Source organism: Cnephaeus nilssonii (genome assembly GCF_951640355.1).
Source record: "Cnephaeus nilssonii genome assembly, chromosome: 1".
In the NCBI taxonomy this organism is placed as follows: domain Eukaryota; kingdom Metazoa; phylum Chordata; class Mammalia; order Chiroptera; family Vespertilionidae; genus Cnephaeus; species Cnephaeus nilssonii.
In genome coordinates, this window is record NC_137072.1 from 109,100,395 (window position 1) to 109,113,942 (window position 13,548).

At 36.5% G+C, this 13,548-nt stretch overlaps 1 protein-coding gene across 1 annotated transcript in view; it reads left to right on the forward strand.

Annotated features, from left to right (window-relative positions):
* LOC307097029 (ligand-dependent nuclear receptor corepressor-like protein) overlaps positions 1 to 13,548 on the forward strand; it is a gene marked incomplete at its 3' end in the record, with an annotated part of 766,497 nt that overhangs the window by 617,992 nt on the left and 134,957 nt on the right. The gene's annotated exons all lie outside the window — the stretch shown is intronic.

Genomic DNA, 13,548 nt, shown 5'->3' on the forward strand with positions numbered 1-13,548 from the left:
AATGCTGATGGGCAGAGTAAATCAAGCTAAAGAAAACCCAGTTTGCTCTAAAGGTTAAGGAACATTTTGCTTGAATTCTCTAGAATCTTGACTAGCACGGGCAGGCAATCATATTCTTATTCAGTGGTCTGAATAATTCCTATTAGAGAGGAGCATTCAAGAAGGATGGAGAGGCCTTAAAATCTCTTAAATTTTACTTAGTTTCCTGACATTATGGGAAAATTAACCAGCTTGATTGTAGAATATAGCCCAGCTCTGGGTTCTCTAATGGTCTATTTTTCTCAGACTGTGTAAACACCAATTTACCATCTTTATCATATTTTTTGAGATAAAAATACAACTCTTTATCCCAAAGTCAACATAATTTCTTAAAGGTTAACAACCAAAAAAAAAATCTGAACATTACTGAGTGACCTAGTTCTACACACATAAAAAGAACTAAAAATCTCCAATGAATTTTGAATTCAAAAGTCTAAGTTTTATATTTTTTAAAATCTTTTTGAAACCAACGGTTAAAAAAGTGAGTTACATTCTTTCAAAAATGTTGGTAATGCTCTTCCACCTATATCAGGGGTGTGTGTGTGTGTGTGTGTGTGTGTGTGTGTGTGTTAACTTGCCCAAAATTTGGTTAGCTTCAGTTCCTCAAAGTAGACCTAAATACTTTTAGTTTTCAAGTGGATGGGTAGGTAATCAAGATACCTGGTTCCCTGATTTATACAAAAATTATATTTTTTAAAATACAAAGAAAAGAACAAACAAAATATCAGTCTATATGCCAAGAGATTTATTACTTTCTAGGATGATCATAAATATAAAAGTACAAACTCAAATGTTAAATAAATCTGGCTCAGCTAAAGCAAACTAGTTAGCGGTCTGAGCCTCAGTTGTGTCATTGTAAGATGGTCATAATTAGACATTTTACTTTATAGATTATTGTAAAACTGATGGAACAGTGTCTGGCTTACAGAAATCAGTCAATGTTAGCTTTTATTCTTAGCCCAATCCCTATTTTCCTGAAGTTAAAAATGAGACCCAGGCAGCCTAAAGGATTTGTCCAAAGCAACACCACTAGTGAGTATCAGATGAGGCATTATCACTTAAGTTCTCACAACACTAGTCCAGCTATCTTTCCAACCCATCATAACCACAAAAAATAGAAGTGGGAACAATAACTTGAATACACATAAAACTTGATGTACAAAGGAACTATAAGCTGTGAGAAACAATTGACTTAGGAGTTGAGAAAACTCCTGAGTGAATGATATGGTTATATTCATAAGGTTAGTCAGGATGGCCACACAAGAATACTTTTAAATCTTATTGTGAGGAAATGGGAAACATGGAAAGATGGAAAGGAGAAAGCAGCAGGTGGGAGAGAGAGGTGGCTGCAGACATTTGAAGGCTCTAAATAAACTACATACCAAGATTAACAAACAAGTTTTCCTGCAAAGGAGATTGAAGCAACCTGGAATAATGATAACATTGAATGAGGACTCAGTATGTATCAGGCACTATTCTTAGTTCTACCCAACGTATCTCTTTAAGTTCTCACAGGAACTCAATAAAGTACAATTATAATCTTCACTCCAGAGAGAAAATGGAGGCTCAAAGTAGTTGAATATTTTGCCCTTAGGCAACCAGTAAGTTATACAGCCAAGAATGTTAAACCCAAGAGGTCTAATATTAGGTCTAAAACTAATTATTATGGAGAGGGGAAATGATGACTTCTGAATGGTTTTTTTCTTTTTTTGTAGACTTAAAATGTTGTATTAAAGATAAAGATGTATTTTGCATATATGTAAACATATGTACAGCCACATAAATCATTGCATACATGATTTTTATCAATTTTCTGGTCTATTTTCTGGAAATTGTTGAAAGCAGTGTACAAGTTTGTTTGTTTAAATTGAAACAACCGAATTATGAGGGGAGAGATTTCCATATTTTACAAAAGTTCTATAAACTTTCCGGTACTAAGAATCATTCTATTCCAAAGATTCTAAGCATAATCACAGTCCAAACATAAACAGAGCCCTATCTGACTGCATTTGTAAGTGGCAAAGATCCAGTAGCATGAAACTGTAAAATGGTGCAAGGTGCAAATGAATCAATAGCAAAGGGGATGAGAGATTAGTGTGTTATATCAATGGCAAGCTCAGCTTTGAGGTCACCATTCAAACACAGTCATGTTGCCACTCCATTTAGTGGCATGATTAAGGACATGACCTCTGGAATCATACAAACCTGTTTCTATCCTAGATGTGAAACTTGGTCATGGGAACACAGGTATATTACTTCATTTCAATTAGTTTCAGTTTCTTTATACATACAAGGCAGATAATATTATCTATTTCACATACAATAATATACATAGAGTGTTTATCACAGGGCCCACCATATAACATTCAAATAAATGGTAGCATCACATAGGTTATATTTTGCTTTGATATGTATAATTTTTTAAATGCTTCAAATGACTGATGGACTACATTATACGTGTTTATCATTCTCTTTGAACACTTCATGACCCACTTGACCCTTCAACTTCTCCTTGAACTTCTCTTCTTCCTAAATATATATGATTGAACTGTATTGTCTTTCCACCCACCTCACTGATTACTCTTTTTTATTCCTTTCTTCTATTTTTTCACTGTGGGGTACCTAAAGATTAGCCCTTGGTATTCTTTTTCTCTTCATACTCGCTTTCTCTCTCTCTCCAGCAAACTCATCCACTGTCATAATTGCCTTAATCACACCTCGGTAGATAACAACCGACTCCACCTCCACCACTGATTCCATGCATGCACTCCTTGCACATATCCAGCTGAGTCCAGACATTTCTATGTGACTGTTATGCTATTTGCTTTCACTTGTCATGACTAAAATGGCAATCACTGTCAACCCTATTATGGCCTCTGTACATCATCATCCATCTTTCCAAACCAAAGGAACAAATTCTTGGCTTAAGTAGAAAATTAATTGATTGGAAGTCTATGTGGACTAGCTCACAGGATCCATGGAAGGGCTGGAGAACCAGCCTCAGAAAATAGGCAGAAACTAAGGAGGTCCAAGTCACAGCCACAGACCCAGGCAGCTAGAGATGCTGTCCCTGCGTTATCACCAACAAACACTCTCATCCTTCTGGACTCACAGCTCTGCCACAAAATAACAATCTTTAACCATTCCCTACCCCAATCCATGATTCCTGCAAGAACCAAAGCTCCAGATGGAAGCATCTGATGAGCCCAGCCTACGTGACATACCTTCGCTTTAGCTACTGTATGTAGAAGTTTGGAGAGAGAGTCTTTAAGTCTCATCACTGCTTGTCTCTCTGGGCTTTATTCTCTGCCACCACAGATAGCTTTTCTCCAAATGGTAGGACACATGACTTCCTGCACACACTTCTGGTTCCCATAGTGGAAGGTGGGATTCCTATTTGGGGTTCTTCCAAAATATAAAAAACGTTTGGGTGCTGGGAAACCAAAAACAACATACATTTCTACACCTTCCTATAAAACCAGTTTACTGCTGGCCATGTCACCACCCTCAAATCACTACGTGCATCCCCCGAATCATCAATCCGTGTATCTGTTTCCTTATAGTAAGTATCTCCTTCATCCTACTCTAATATCTCTTCGCCCCATATGGTCCTTTTGAAATAATCTTCTCACTGGATCCGTTCTCTAGGTTCTCCCCTTACACGTTTGTTGTGGACATTTGCTCTTTTAGTAACAGTGCCCCAATTTTCTTGTACATAATTACCTCTCCTTTGTTGTGTCTGGAACTGTTAATCAAGGTGATCTGAACTCCAACTCCCAATAGCATATCCATGACCCAAGATACACCATCACATGCTTCCTCTTGGAATACAAATATTGACCAAATATAATACAAAGGCTGAACATGTTTACTTTTTTCCAAAAAGTTAATATGTTGGTTTTCTATTGCAGCATAATACATTACCGCAAACTTAGCAGCCTAAAACAGTACCCATTTATTAGCTGACTAGAGGCCCGGTGCACAAAATTTGGGCACAGTGCGGGGTCCCTCAGCCCAGCGTGCACCCTCTCACAATCTGGGATCCCTTAGTGGATCTCCAACTGCCAGTTTAGGCCCAGTCCCGCAGGGGAGATCATGATGTGACTGAGTTCTTTGCTCAGGATCTGGAATAGCTGAAATCAGGGTATTAGTAGGGCAGCCTTTCTTTCAGGTGGTTCTAGAAAAGAATCTGCTTCCAAGCTCATTCAGATTGTTGGCAGAATTTAGGTCCTTTTGGTAGTAGAACTGAAGTCTACATTTACTGTCAGCTGAGGGCTACTCTTAGCTCCCAGAGGCTGCCCATATTTCTGCAAAATCAGCAAAGGAGAATCTCCCTCAGATAGAATAATCTCTATCATACTTCAAATCTTCTAGATATTCAATAAATGTTGCAAAATATTTTTTAAAAGATTTAAGGATTTCCTGGAAGGTTACTAAAGTAGTCACAGAAATAAATAAATAATAAAATAAGGATTAAAGTAGCTCTGGGGAGCTCAGAGACTAGAACCAGGGGGCTGACGCCTCCAGGACATTGCTGACTTTTAAGTCTCATCACTGCTTGTCTCTCTGGGCTTTATTCTCTGCTACCACAGATAGATTTTCTCCAAATGGTAGGGCACATGACTTCCAGAAGACCCAGATTTATTCTTTCAGTTCCAAGACCTAATAGCCAGTAGAATATATCTCTTGCTTTAATTTTTAGAAATATCAAGATGGTATCTGAAAGCCCCGGTTTGGTTTGAGCAGTTGACTTTTGGACTAGCTACTCTAACAAGAGAAATGAAGTACTACATTTGGCCCAGGCTTGGATATATGCACTCATCTGCATGCCTTCCAAATTTGTATCTACTCTACCCATCTTATCCATGAACATGGTATCTCTTTTTAAGTCTTCTTTTTATTATCTCTCAGCAAAGTTTCATAGTTTCCTGGATATTACACTCTCTTGTTAACATTACTCTTAGGTCTATTTCTTATTCCATTTTTCCTTCTCCTTATTTCAGTAATTGTATGAAAAATAAATTGATTAATTTGAAATTTTTATTGGTTACCTTTCTGAACTCTCTTATTTGGAATGTGATAATGAAAATTCTCCTGTTTCTAATATTACAAAATGATTAATCTGTACCTACTGTTATGATTTTGTAAGGTTTCATCTCCATATACTTAATTTATCCTACCCTCTTACAGTCAACTATGAATTATTTGCACATTAACTCTGCCAGAATTCCACAAATTGTAAAGACAAGGTGACTATAAAGAAATTAAACTGGCTTTCTAAAGCAAATACTCAAGAATTTATAATAATTTTAAATGACCATCTCCCCTAAGATTGTCACCTTGAAAGACATAGTAAACACGTCTGGTACATATGCCCAATTCCTGTTCCCCTTCTCTGAGGACATCTCCCATACCCACTTCACCTAATTTATTGGGCCTTTTTACTGAGTCCATTCTGTGGCCTAACCATAATCAATTAGACAAGGGTTAACACTAAACCCAGGTGGACTACTGAACTCTCTCTACTGGGAATGTGTCATTGAGAACCTGGGATAAGGAGCACACATCAGTTATCTGCAGGTGCTGAGCTTGTATACTGAGAACTGGGACTCCATTTTTGGATTAGCCATCTGCTCCCTTATTCTCCATTGCCTTGTACACAGAGAAGCTGAGCAACTATAGAAGGAGGGGGGGATGAGAAATAATGATGCAGATATACAAACTATAATTGACTTTGCAGTTCCAGGGAGAGAAGAGAGAGATAAAGAGTAGAGTTGGATCACCGGTCAAATCCTGCTAGATTTGCAAAACACAATTCTACTTCTGATAGTTGGATTTCCCCAAGATAGCTTTGATTACTTAAAATAAATTGCCCCTTCTGTTAAGCTATTTTGTGTGGGTTTCTGTTACTTGCAAATAAAGAAACTCTGACTAAGAAAAAATTAAAACCCGGTATAATCATTTTTTCATACTGCAAGAAGACATTTTTGAGACATAATTAGTCTAGAATTGCCTTCCAAGCTTTGGTCATGGTCCTTCATTGATGACATATCTTAAACCTTTAAAAAAAACTTTTAGTAGCCAAAGTCTTTCAAAGATGTACAACTTTAAAAAGTGGGGATTTGAAGAACACTCACTGAGTACTTATTATATGTTAAGTAATTGGCTTCATTGTTTTATAGAAGCAACTGGTTGCCTGAACATATGTTCCTGGAGTTAATATAGGATTGAGATTAAGGGGATAAATTCAGGAATTAAATTTACTTGGTTCAAATTCTGGCTCTATCACTTATCACCTGAGTAAACTGTAAGCAAATTGTAGTTATTGTGAGGTATACATTAAGATGATCTATTTTAAAAATACTTAAAACAGAGTCTATCTATTGTCATTTTATGTCCTCTCCAAACTAACCCTTCATCATGCTATATTTGCCTTTAGTCTCATATTATCTGGCTGGAATGTTCTTTCCCCTTCTAAACTCCATCCCCCTTCCCCTCAACTCATTGCCTTTCATTTGTTTTACTCTCTTATCATCCTTTAGTCCAAGGTTATTGGCTTTAGACAGAGCTCTTTATAGAACTTGGTTTCTCTCTCCTTTTGTGAGCTCTGTTTCATAGCATTGGCCTCATTATCAAACCCCATGTAGTTGTCAAATACTTATTTACTATGAGTTATGTTCTCAGTGCTGTGTGTGAATAAAGCTATGAAGAAGACAGACAAGGTCCTGCCTGCATGTACCTTGAGTTTTACTGTATGGAATCAGGCCTTAAACAAATAAATAATTTAACAATTTTAGATACTGTAACAACACCAAAGACCCTGCACTTGGAGCAGTATCTGACTAAAGTTAGGTGCCCAAAATGTTCACTGAATTTTTATGTGTGGGGTATTGTTTTCTGACTAAAAGATATATTTTATGATATGGTAAATATCTTAAATATTGACATCTGAAAATTAAATCACTCAGTTTATACAAATGCAAGTTAAGGTATTTCCATAAAAATGAACAGTATTTTTATAACTGTATATAAATTCTAATGATACTGAATTTGCAAAACAAAATTCTGTCACATTTTTATATATACTGCAGTTTTGTTTAAATTGAAAATATAATTAAAAATTCACCCCAAAGTAGTTGACATTTTGGAGGGCTTTTTATTCTATTTTATATTTAATCTTTCTTAAAAAGTGCTTGGAAACCAATGCTTTAACAGAAAATGCTGCTTCGGCAATAAATTTTACATAATCCTCCAGGTGCCAAAATAAACTTTTGGATCAAGGGATTCATAACAGAAAAAGAGCCTACTTTTTTAACATACAAGGAAATACATCTGAAGATTTATTCTCTAAAGTGAGTACTGTATGTGCAAAAAAGACCTCTTTTAGGAATGAATGTGTGCTAACAGACATTCTATCTTAGCAATTGAGATTCCCCCAACAGCATGATGCAACTATTTCATTAGCTGCATGTGGGTAACTTGATTCTTCTCACTCTCCCTATTCCTTGTAGAACCTATTTGGGCAGCTATTTAATGCTACCAGGCCAAATTCTTTCTTCACTTTTTTCCTGCCAAATAGTACCATAATTGTCATCAAGATGTGATCATCTGTTTCATATGGCTTTAACTCATGCTGAATGATAGCACCAGTGTGATTTGCCATTTCATTTCAGCTCTTACTCTTGAAAAATAAAAAATATGTGACTTATTCTTATTCCCTTTTCCAAATCATAAGACTGTGAATAAATTAACATTGTCCTGTTTGATGCATTATACTATTTGATTGAAGGAAGAAAGATGACTAGAATGAAAAGAAGGTTTTTAAGACAGGAAATTGGTTGGGAGACTAAACGCTACTTAATCCTCCTATATAATAAAGCGGCAATATGCAAATTGACTGTCACACCCTCGCACAAGATGGCTGGCAGGGGAGGGCAGTTAGGGGTGACCAGGCCAACAGGGGAGGGCCATTGGGGGCGACCAGGCCTGCAGGGGAGGGAGGGCAGTTGTGTGGGACCAGGCCTGGAGGGGAGGGCAGTTAGGGGCATCCAGGCCGGCAGGGGAGGGCAGTTGGGGGAGACCAGGCCTGCAGGAGAGGGCAGTTGGGAGCAACCAGGCCTGCAGGGGAGGGCAGTTGGGGGCAATTGAGCTGGCAGGGAGGGCAGTTGGGAGCAATCGGGCCAACAGGGGAGCAGTTAGGCATTGATCAGGCTAGCAGGGGAGTGGTTAGGGGGTGATCAGGCTGGCAGGCAGAAGTGGTTAGGGGCAATCAGGCAGGCAGGCAGGCGAGCAGTTGGGAGCCAGGAGTCCCGGATTATGAGAGGGATGTTCGACTGCCAATTTAGGCCCATTCTCTGTAGGATCGGGCCTAAACCGGCTGTTGGACATCCCCCAAGGGGTCCTAGATTGGAAAGGGTGCAGGCTGGGCTGAGGGACACCCCCTCCAGTGCACAAATTTCGTGCACCGGGCCTCTAGTAGCATATAAAAGCTTTCATAGTCCAGAAATATTCAGCCAAATTTGTAGCCTCTGTTCACTTGTGACTATGAAATGTGGGTAATCCGAATTGAAATGTGCTGGAAGTGTAAAATACACTTCAAATTTCAAAGATGGTAATGGAAAAAACAATGTAAAATATCTCATTAATAACTTTTATATTGATTATATGTTGATAATGTTTTGGATGTGTAAAAGTATAAAATATATTCTTAAAATTCATTTCACTTTTATGTTTTAAATGCAACTACTAGAAAATTTTAAATGATATAGATAGCTTGTTTGTATTTGTGCCTCACATTATATTTCCATTAAACAGAGCTGGTCCACAAGTAACACACCAGAAAGTAAGAATGGTCAGAGATGAGATATATAAGGTGTAAAGTTTATGTGACTAGCATTCTCAAATGTTATTTTCTGTTTTGAAAGGCTTATTTGGAGGAATATTCTTCTCTCAAAAAGAGGTCAGGGTAAAGCAGCTGATTTTTTTTTTTTTTCAATAAACGGCTCTTTGTTTTGGCCTGTCTGCATATCTATATTCCCTTTTCTGGTAATAGTGGCCTGGTGTTCCTTTGAGAAATCATCTCTCTCTCTGATCCTCTCTTTCTGTGTGGATAAGAATGACCCATGATTCATGCTCGAGTTGGTCACGTGATCCAGGCTTAACCAATCAAAATATTCCATTCTCCTGGCCAAAATAATTGCCTTAGAAATTGATGAAAGATTCGCTTGAGAAGGATCTCCAATATCCTGCTAAAAGGTATAAATCTGGTTATAGGTGTCCTATGAGCAAAGTAAGATAGATTGAGCAAACTCAGTCTGCAAGTTTGGCCCCTCCCTCTACTGTGTTTAGTGTGCTCAAATCCACAATATCTCCAGCCCAATTTCTCCAGAAAATAAACTTCTGCCGATGTGTTGCAAAAGTTGGGATAAACATAAACTGATGAACCAAAATAGATCCAGAGACTAAGAAACACTGAACAGACAGCCCAACCTCAGAGAGAAGGCAGGGGAGGTGGGGGGTGGGGAGGGAAAGAGGCCAACCAAAGGACTTATATGCATGCATGTTAGCATAACCAATGGACAGGGACACTGGGGCAGTGGGGGCTTGTCCTGGGGAGCGGGAGTGACAGGGGGTGTCAATTGGTGAAAAGGGAGACATATGTTATACTTTAAACAATAAAAAAAAAAAGTTGGGATAAAAATGCCTGGCTGGAGAGGGAGTCTAGAGGAGAAGGTGGATGGTTCTCACAGCTTCTTACACAATCTTTCAACCAAGCCCTAGGCTTTCAGCCATGCTCTCACCTCTAACTTTTGTCTTGAAATTCTAATTTCTGTGAACAATGCAGAAACAGGGATTGGAGACCAATGATATTCAAAATAGTTGCTGAGTTTTATATTTAGATTTCTTTTTCTTTCAAGTGTTCAGTTTAGAGATTAATGACTTTAGTTTATAAGAATATATCAGGTAATTTTGCTTATTAAATTTGAAAGCCTATAATAGGATAATATTAAACTTTTCTTTACCTTTCACTGTTGCATAAGTGATTATTAATTATAATTTAAATCGTATTATTAGTATAAGATTATTATTGTAATTTAAATCTTCAAATATTATATGACCTTGACATATTGACCACTAAGTTAAAAGGTACTAACACTATACCAACGTCATGCTAGTAGTTAATTTCTATCTCTTCTATTTTATAAGGCTAAATCATAGTATAATTGAATTGCTTCATTCTTTTCTATCTTTATTTCACCTCTATTCTCTAGGTTGGTATTAATATAGATCCTTATCATACTTCATTGTTTTAATAAACCTTCTTTATGATAATAATTTTAAATGAAGGTATTCAATTCACTGGATTTCACTTCAGAGCTTTATTATTGGGTTTCTTTACCAAATATTGGTATTTTGTACTATTTTCATATCAAAATAAACATTTTCTATATGTTGTAACTGAAGACCAAACCCAAAGATTATCAATAGCATGGAAAACCATTTTAAAATTCATGAATTGTTTATATTTTTTCCCTAAAATGTTTTAGTAAGTAAAATGATATGCTTTATTTATATAAGACATTGTAGTTTGTTTTATATTAGGAGTTTCAACAAGTAGAAAGGCCAAATGATGTTAATTTCTGGTTTGGAACATAATTCCTGTAAATTATAAACATGCCATCTATTTTTGTCATTGTCTTAACATCAGGGATGAAAAATAAGTTTAGATTTATGAATAGAATGATGGTGGGTATGTGGGTGAGAGACCTATATCTTTCATATTTTATTGTAAAAATCCCTTTCATTTTAATCCAACAAAAGTGTCTTTGCTACCACATAACCGTAGAATGCAGGCATACAGAAATGATGAATACTCAGGCCTTGACTTCACAATCTTCAAGGTGGGAGAGTGAAACAATAAAATACTTTCACAAATACAGCAATTAAAATACATAGAAGACTGTAAGAGCAATGGGGAAATACATAAATAAAATGTTTTAAGAGCACAGAAAGGAGTAATTATCATATAGTTGGGAATTATTGAACAATTTCCATGAGAGTAGAATAGCATTGAAGTATCAGATGGGGAGCAGCAAAAACCCCAGTGTGGCTGGGTGATAGATTGAATACTGTGGGGCCATGCTTTTGTGTTTGTGTCATTGTCTTCCCCCCAAATATCACTGTACCTCATGAAAATCAGATAAAGTCCAAGTTCCTTCATTTCTGATTCCTTTCAAGACAGCTTTGTCACCTTGAAATATGCTTTCCAGTGTACAGAAATAGTTACATTTGGAAAGACAGGAATTTAAAATACAGTTCTACCACAAATTAGCTGTGAGATGTTGGACAAGTTAATTTCTCTGGGCCAATTTGTTAATTCCTTCCCTGTGATATGGGGATACCAATAGTAGTACTTATTGTATATAGTTATGATAAAGATTAAATGAATTAATAATGTATGTCAGTGTTTAACAATGATGGCTTAATTACAGCAAAAAGAGTCAAGATTAGGAATCAGGAAATGTGATCTTTAGTTTGGGTACTACTGGTTATAAACTGTATAGCCTACATAAATTGCTTATCATGTCTGGGCCTCAATTTCCCTATCTGCAAAAATAGGGCATTGACCTAGATCAGTGGTCGGCAAACTGCGGCTCGTGAGCCGCATGGGGCTCTTTGGCCCCTTGAGTGTGGCTCTTCCACAAAATACCACAGCTTGGGCGAGTCTATTTTGAAGAAGTAGCGTTAGAAGAAGTTTAAGTTTAAAAAAGTTTAAGTTTAGAAAATTCAATCATTGTACTGTTGATATTTGGCTCTGTTGACTAATGAGTTTGCCGACCACTGACCTAGATGATCTGTACTCTCTCTAAACTGTGGTGGTGTGAGTGCTATAGACAACATTTATATTTGACTTTGATACGGAACTATGCAATTGGATTAAATGGAAAAAACCACCAATGTAAGCATATAATACATTGAAATTTTATTAAAAAGCTGAAAATGATAATGAGTTAGGCTGGGAGAGTGATTTCAAGTGGACACCAAAAGAGTAGTGATAGATCAGGTTCTATTATCATCTGCCTGAATGTAAGAGAAAATAGATGGTGAATGGTATTTTTTAAAAAGTCAGATGCCAAATTCAAAGATGTATAATATTATTTTTAAAAATGCTCACCCTATTAATTGGCTATCTTGACAGTTTAGGACCTGAGTATTACTAATGCAGTGAAAACTGTAACCAAAATTGTATATCTTTATTGATTTCAGAGAGAAATAGAGTGGGAGAGAAACATCAATGATGAAAGAGTATCATAGATCAGCTGCTTCCTGCAAGCCCACAACTGGGGATTGAACACAGAAACCTGGCATGTGCCCTGATCAGGAATAGAACCATGACCTCCTGGTTCATAAGGTGAGGCTCAACCACTGAGCTGCACTGGCTGGACTAAAAATATGTTTTTATTGATATTTTTTAAGAGAGAGAGAGAAATATAAATCAGCTGCCTCTTGCACACACCCTGATGGGGGATGGAACCCAGAACCTGGACATGTGCCCTGACTCAGAATCGAACCGGTGACCCTTTGGTGCAAAGAATGACAACCAACTGAGCCACACCAGCCAGAGCCAACTAGAATATATTTAATATAAAGACAGTAATAGGGTGTAATAGTAAGGTTCTAAAAATACCCAATGATTAAAATAAACAAAGGACATAAAAAACAAAAATCTGAGATACCACCCTGAGATGAGGGTCAGTATTAGATCAACTATCTTGCCCATTTTTTGTACTGTAAAGGCAGTCTTGGAATAGAAAATCAGTGGATATTACAGTTTAAGAAACGAAATATATCACCATTACATTTCTGTTTCTTCAATTTTTATTCCCTCCTATGAAACTTTATTTTTGTTCCCTAACAAATGTACAAAAAAGATGATGATGATATTTGGAAATGTATCAAGAAGACAAAATCATTCATATATTTTAGGTATCTCTAAAATTTGACTGCACTGTTGAAATGAAATGCATCAGCATGTACATCTGAGATGATGATGATGTCCTTAGAGTCCCAACTCCCATAAGAAAAATAATACTGAGAAATCTCTGGCTCATAAACATGGAGGAATCTAAGATTTTTGCTATAATTTAACATAATGATAATGTAACTAATCAGAAATTTTCTGGAAGGGGGCTATGTTTCATGTCCTAAATAACTGGTTGATCAAATTTATCTGATTTTTTGAACTGTAGTGCATTACAGTTCAGGACTAAAGAAAATATAGTAAAGTGTGATATTTTTAAAGCAGGTAATAAATTTACTCAAAAATGGCTTTTCAGCATTATGTATCATTTTATAGTTAATTAAGGCATCTAATCATTATGACTTCAATTACAAATATCTAATTCATACAAAATTATTTAGAATATTAAATTAGAAAATGTATATTACTTTTGTTATATGTTGATAATTTGTAATTGAATCGGTATTTTACAACCCTACTAGTATATT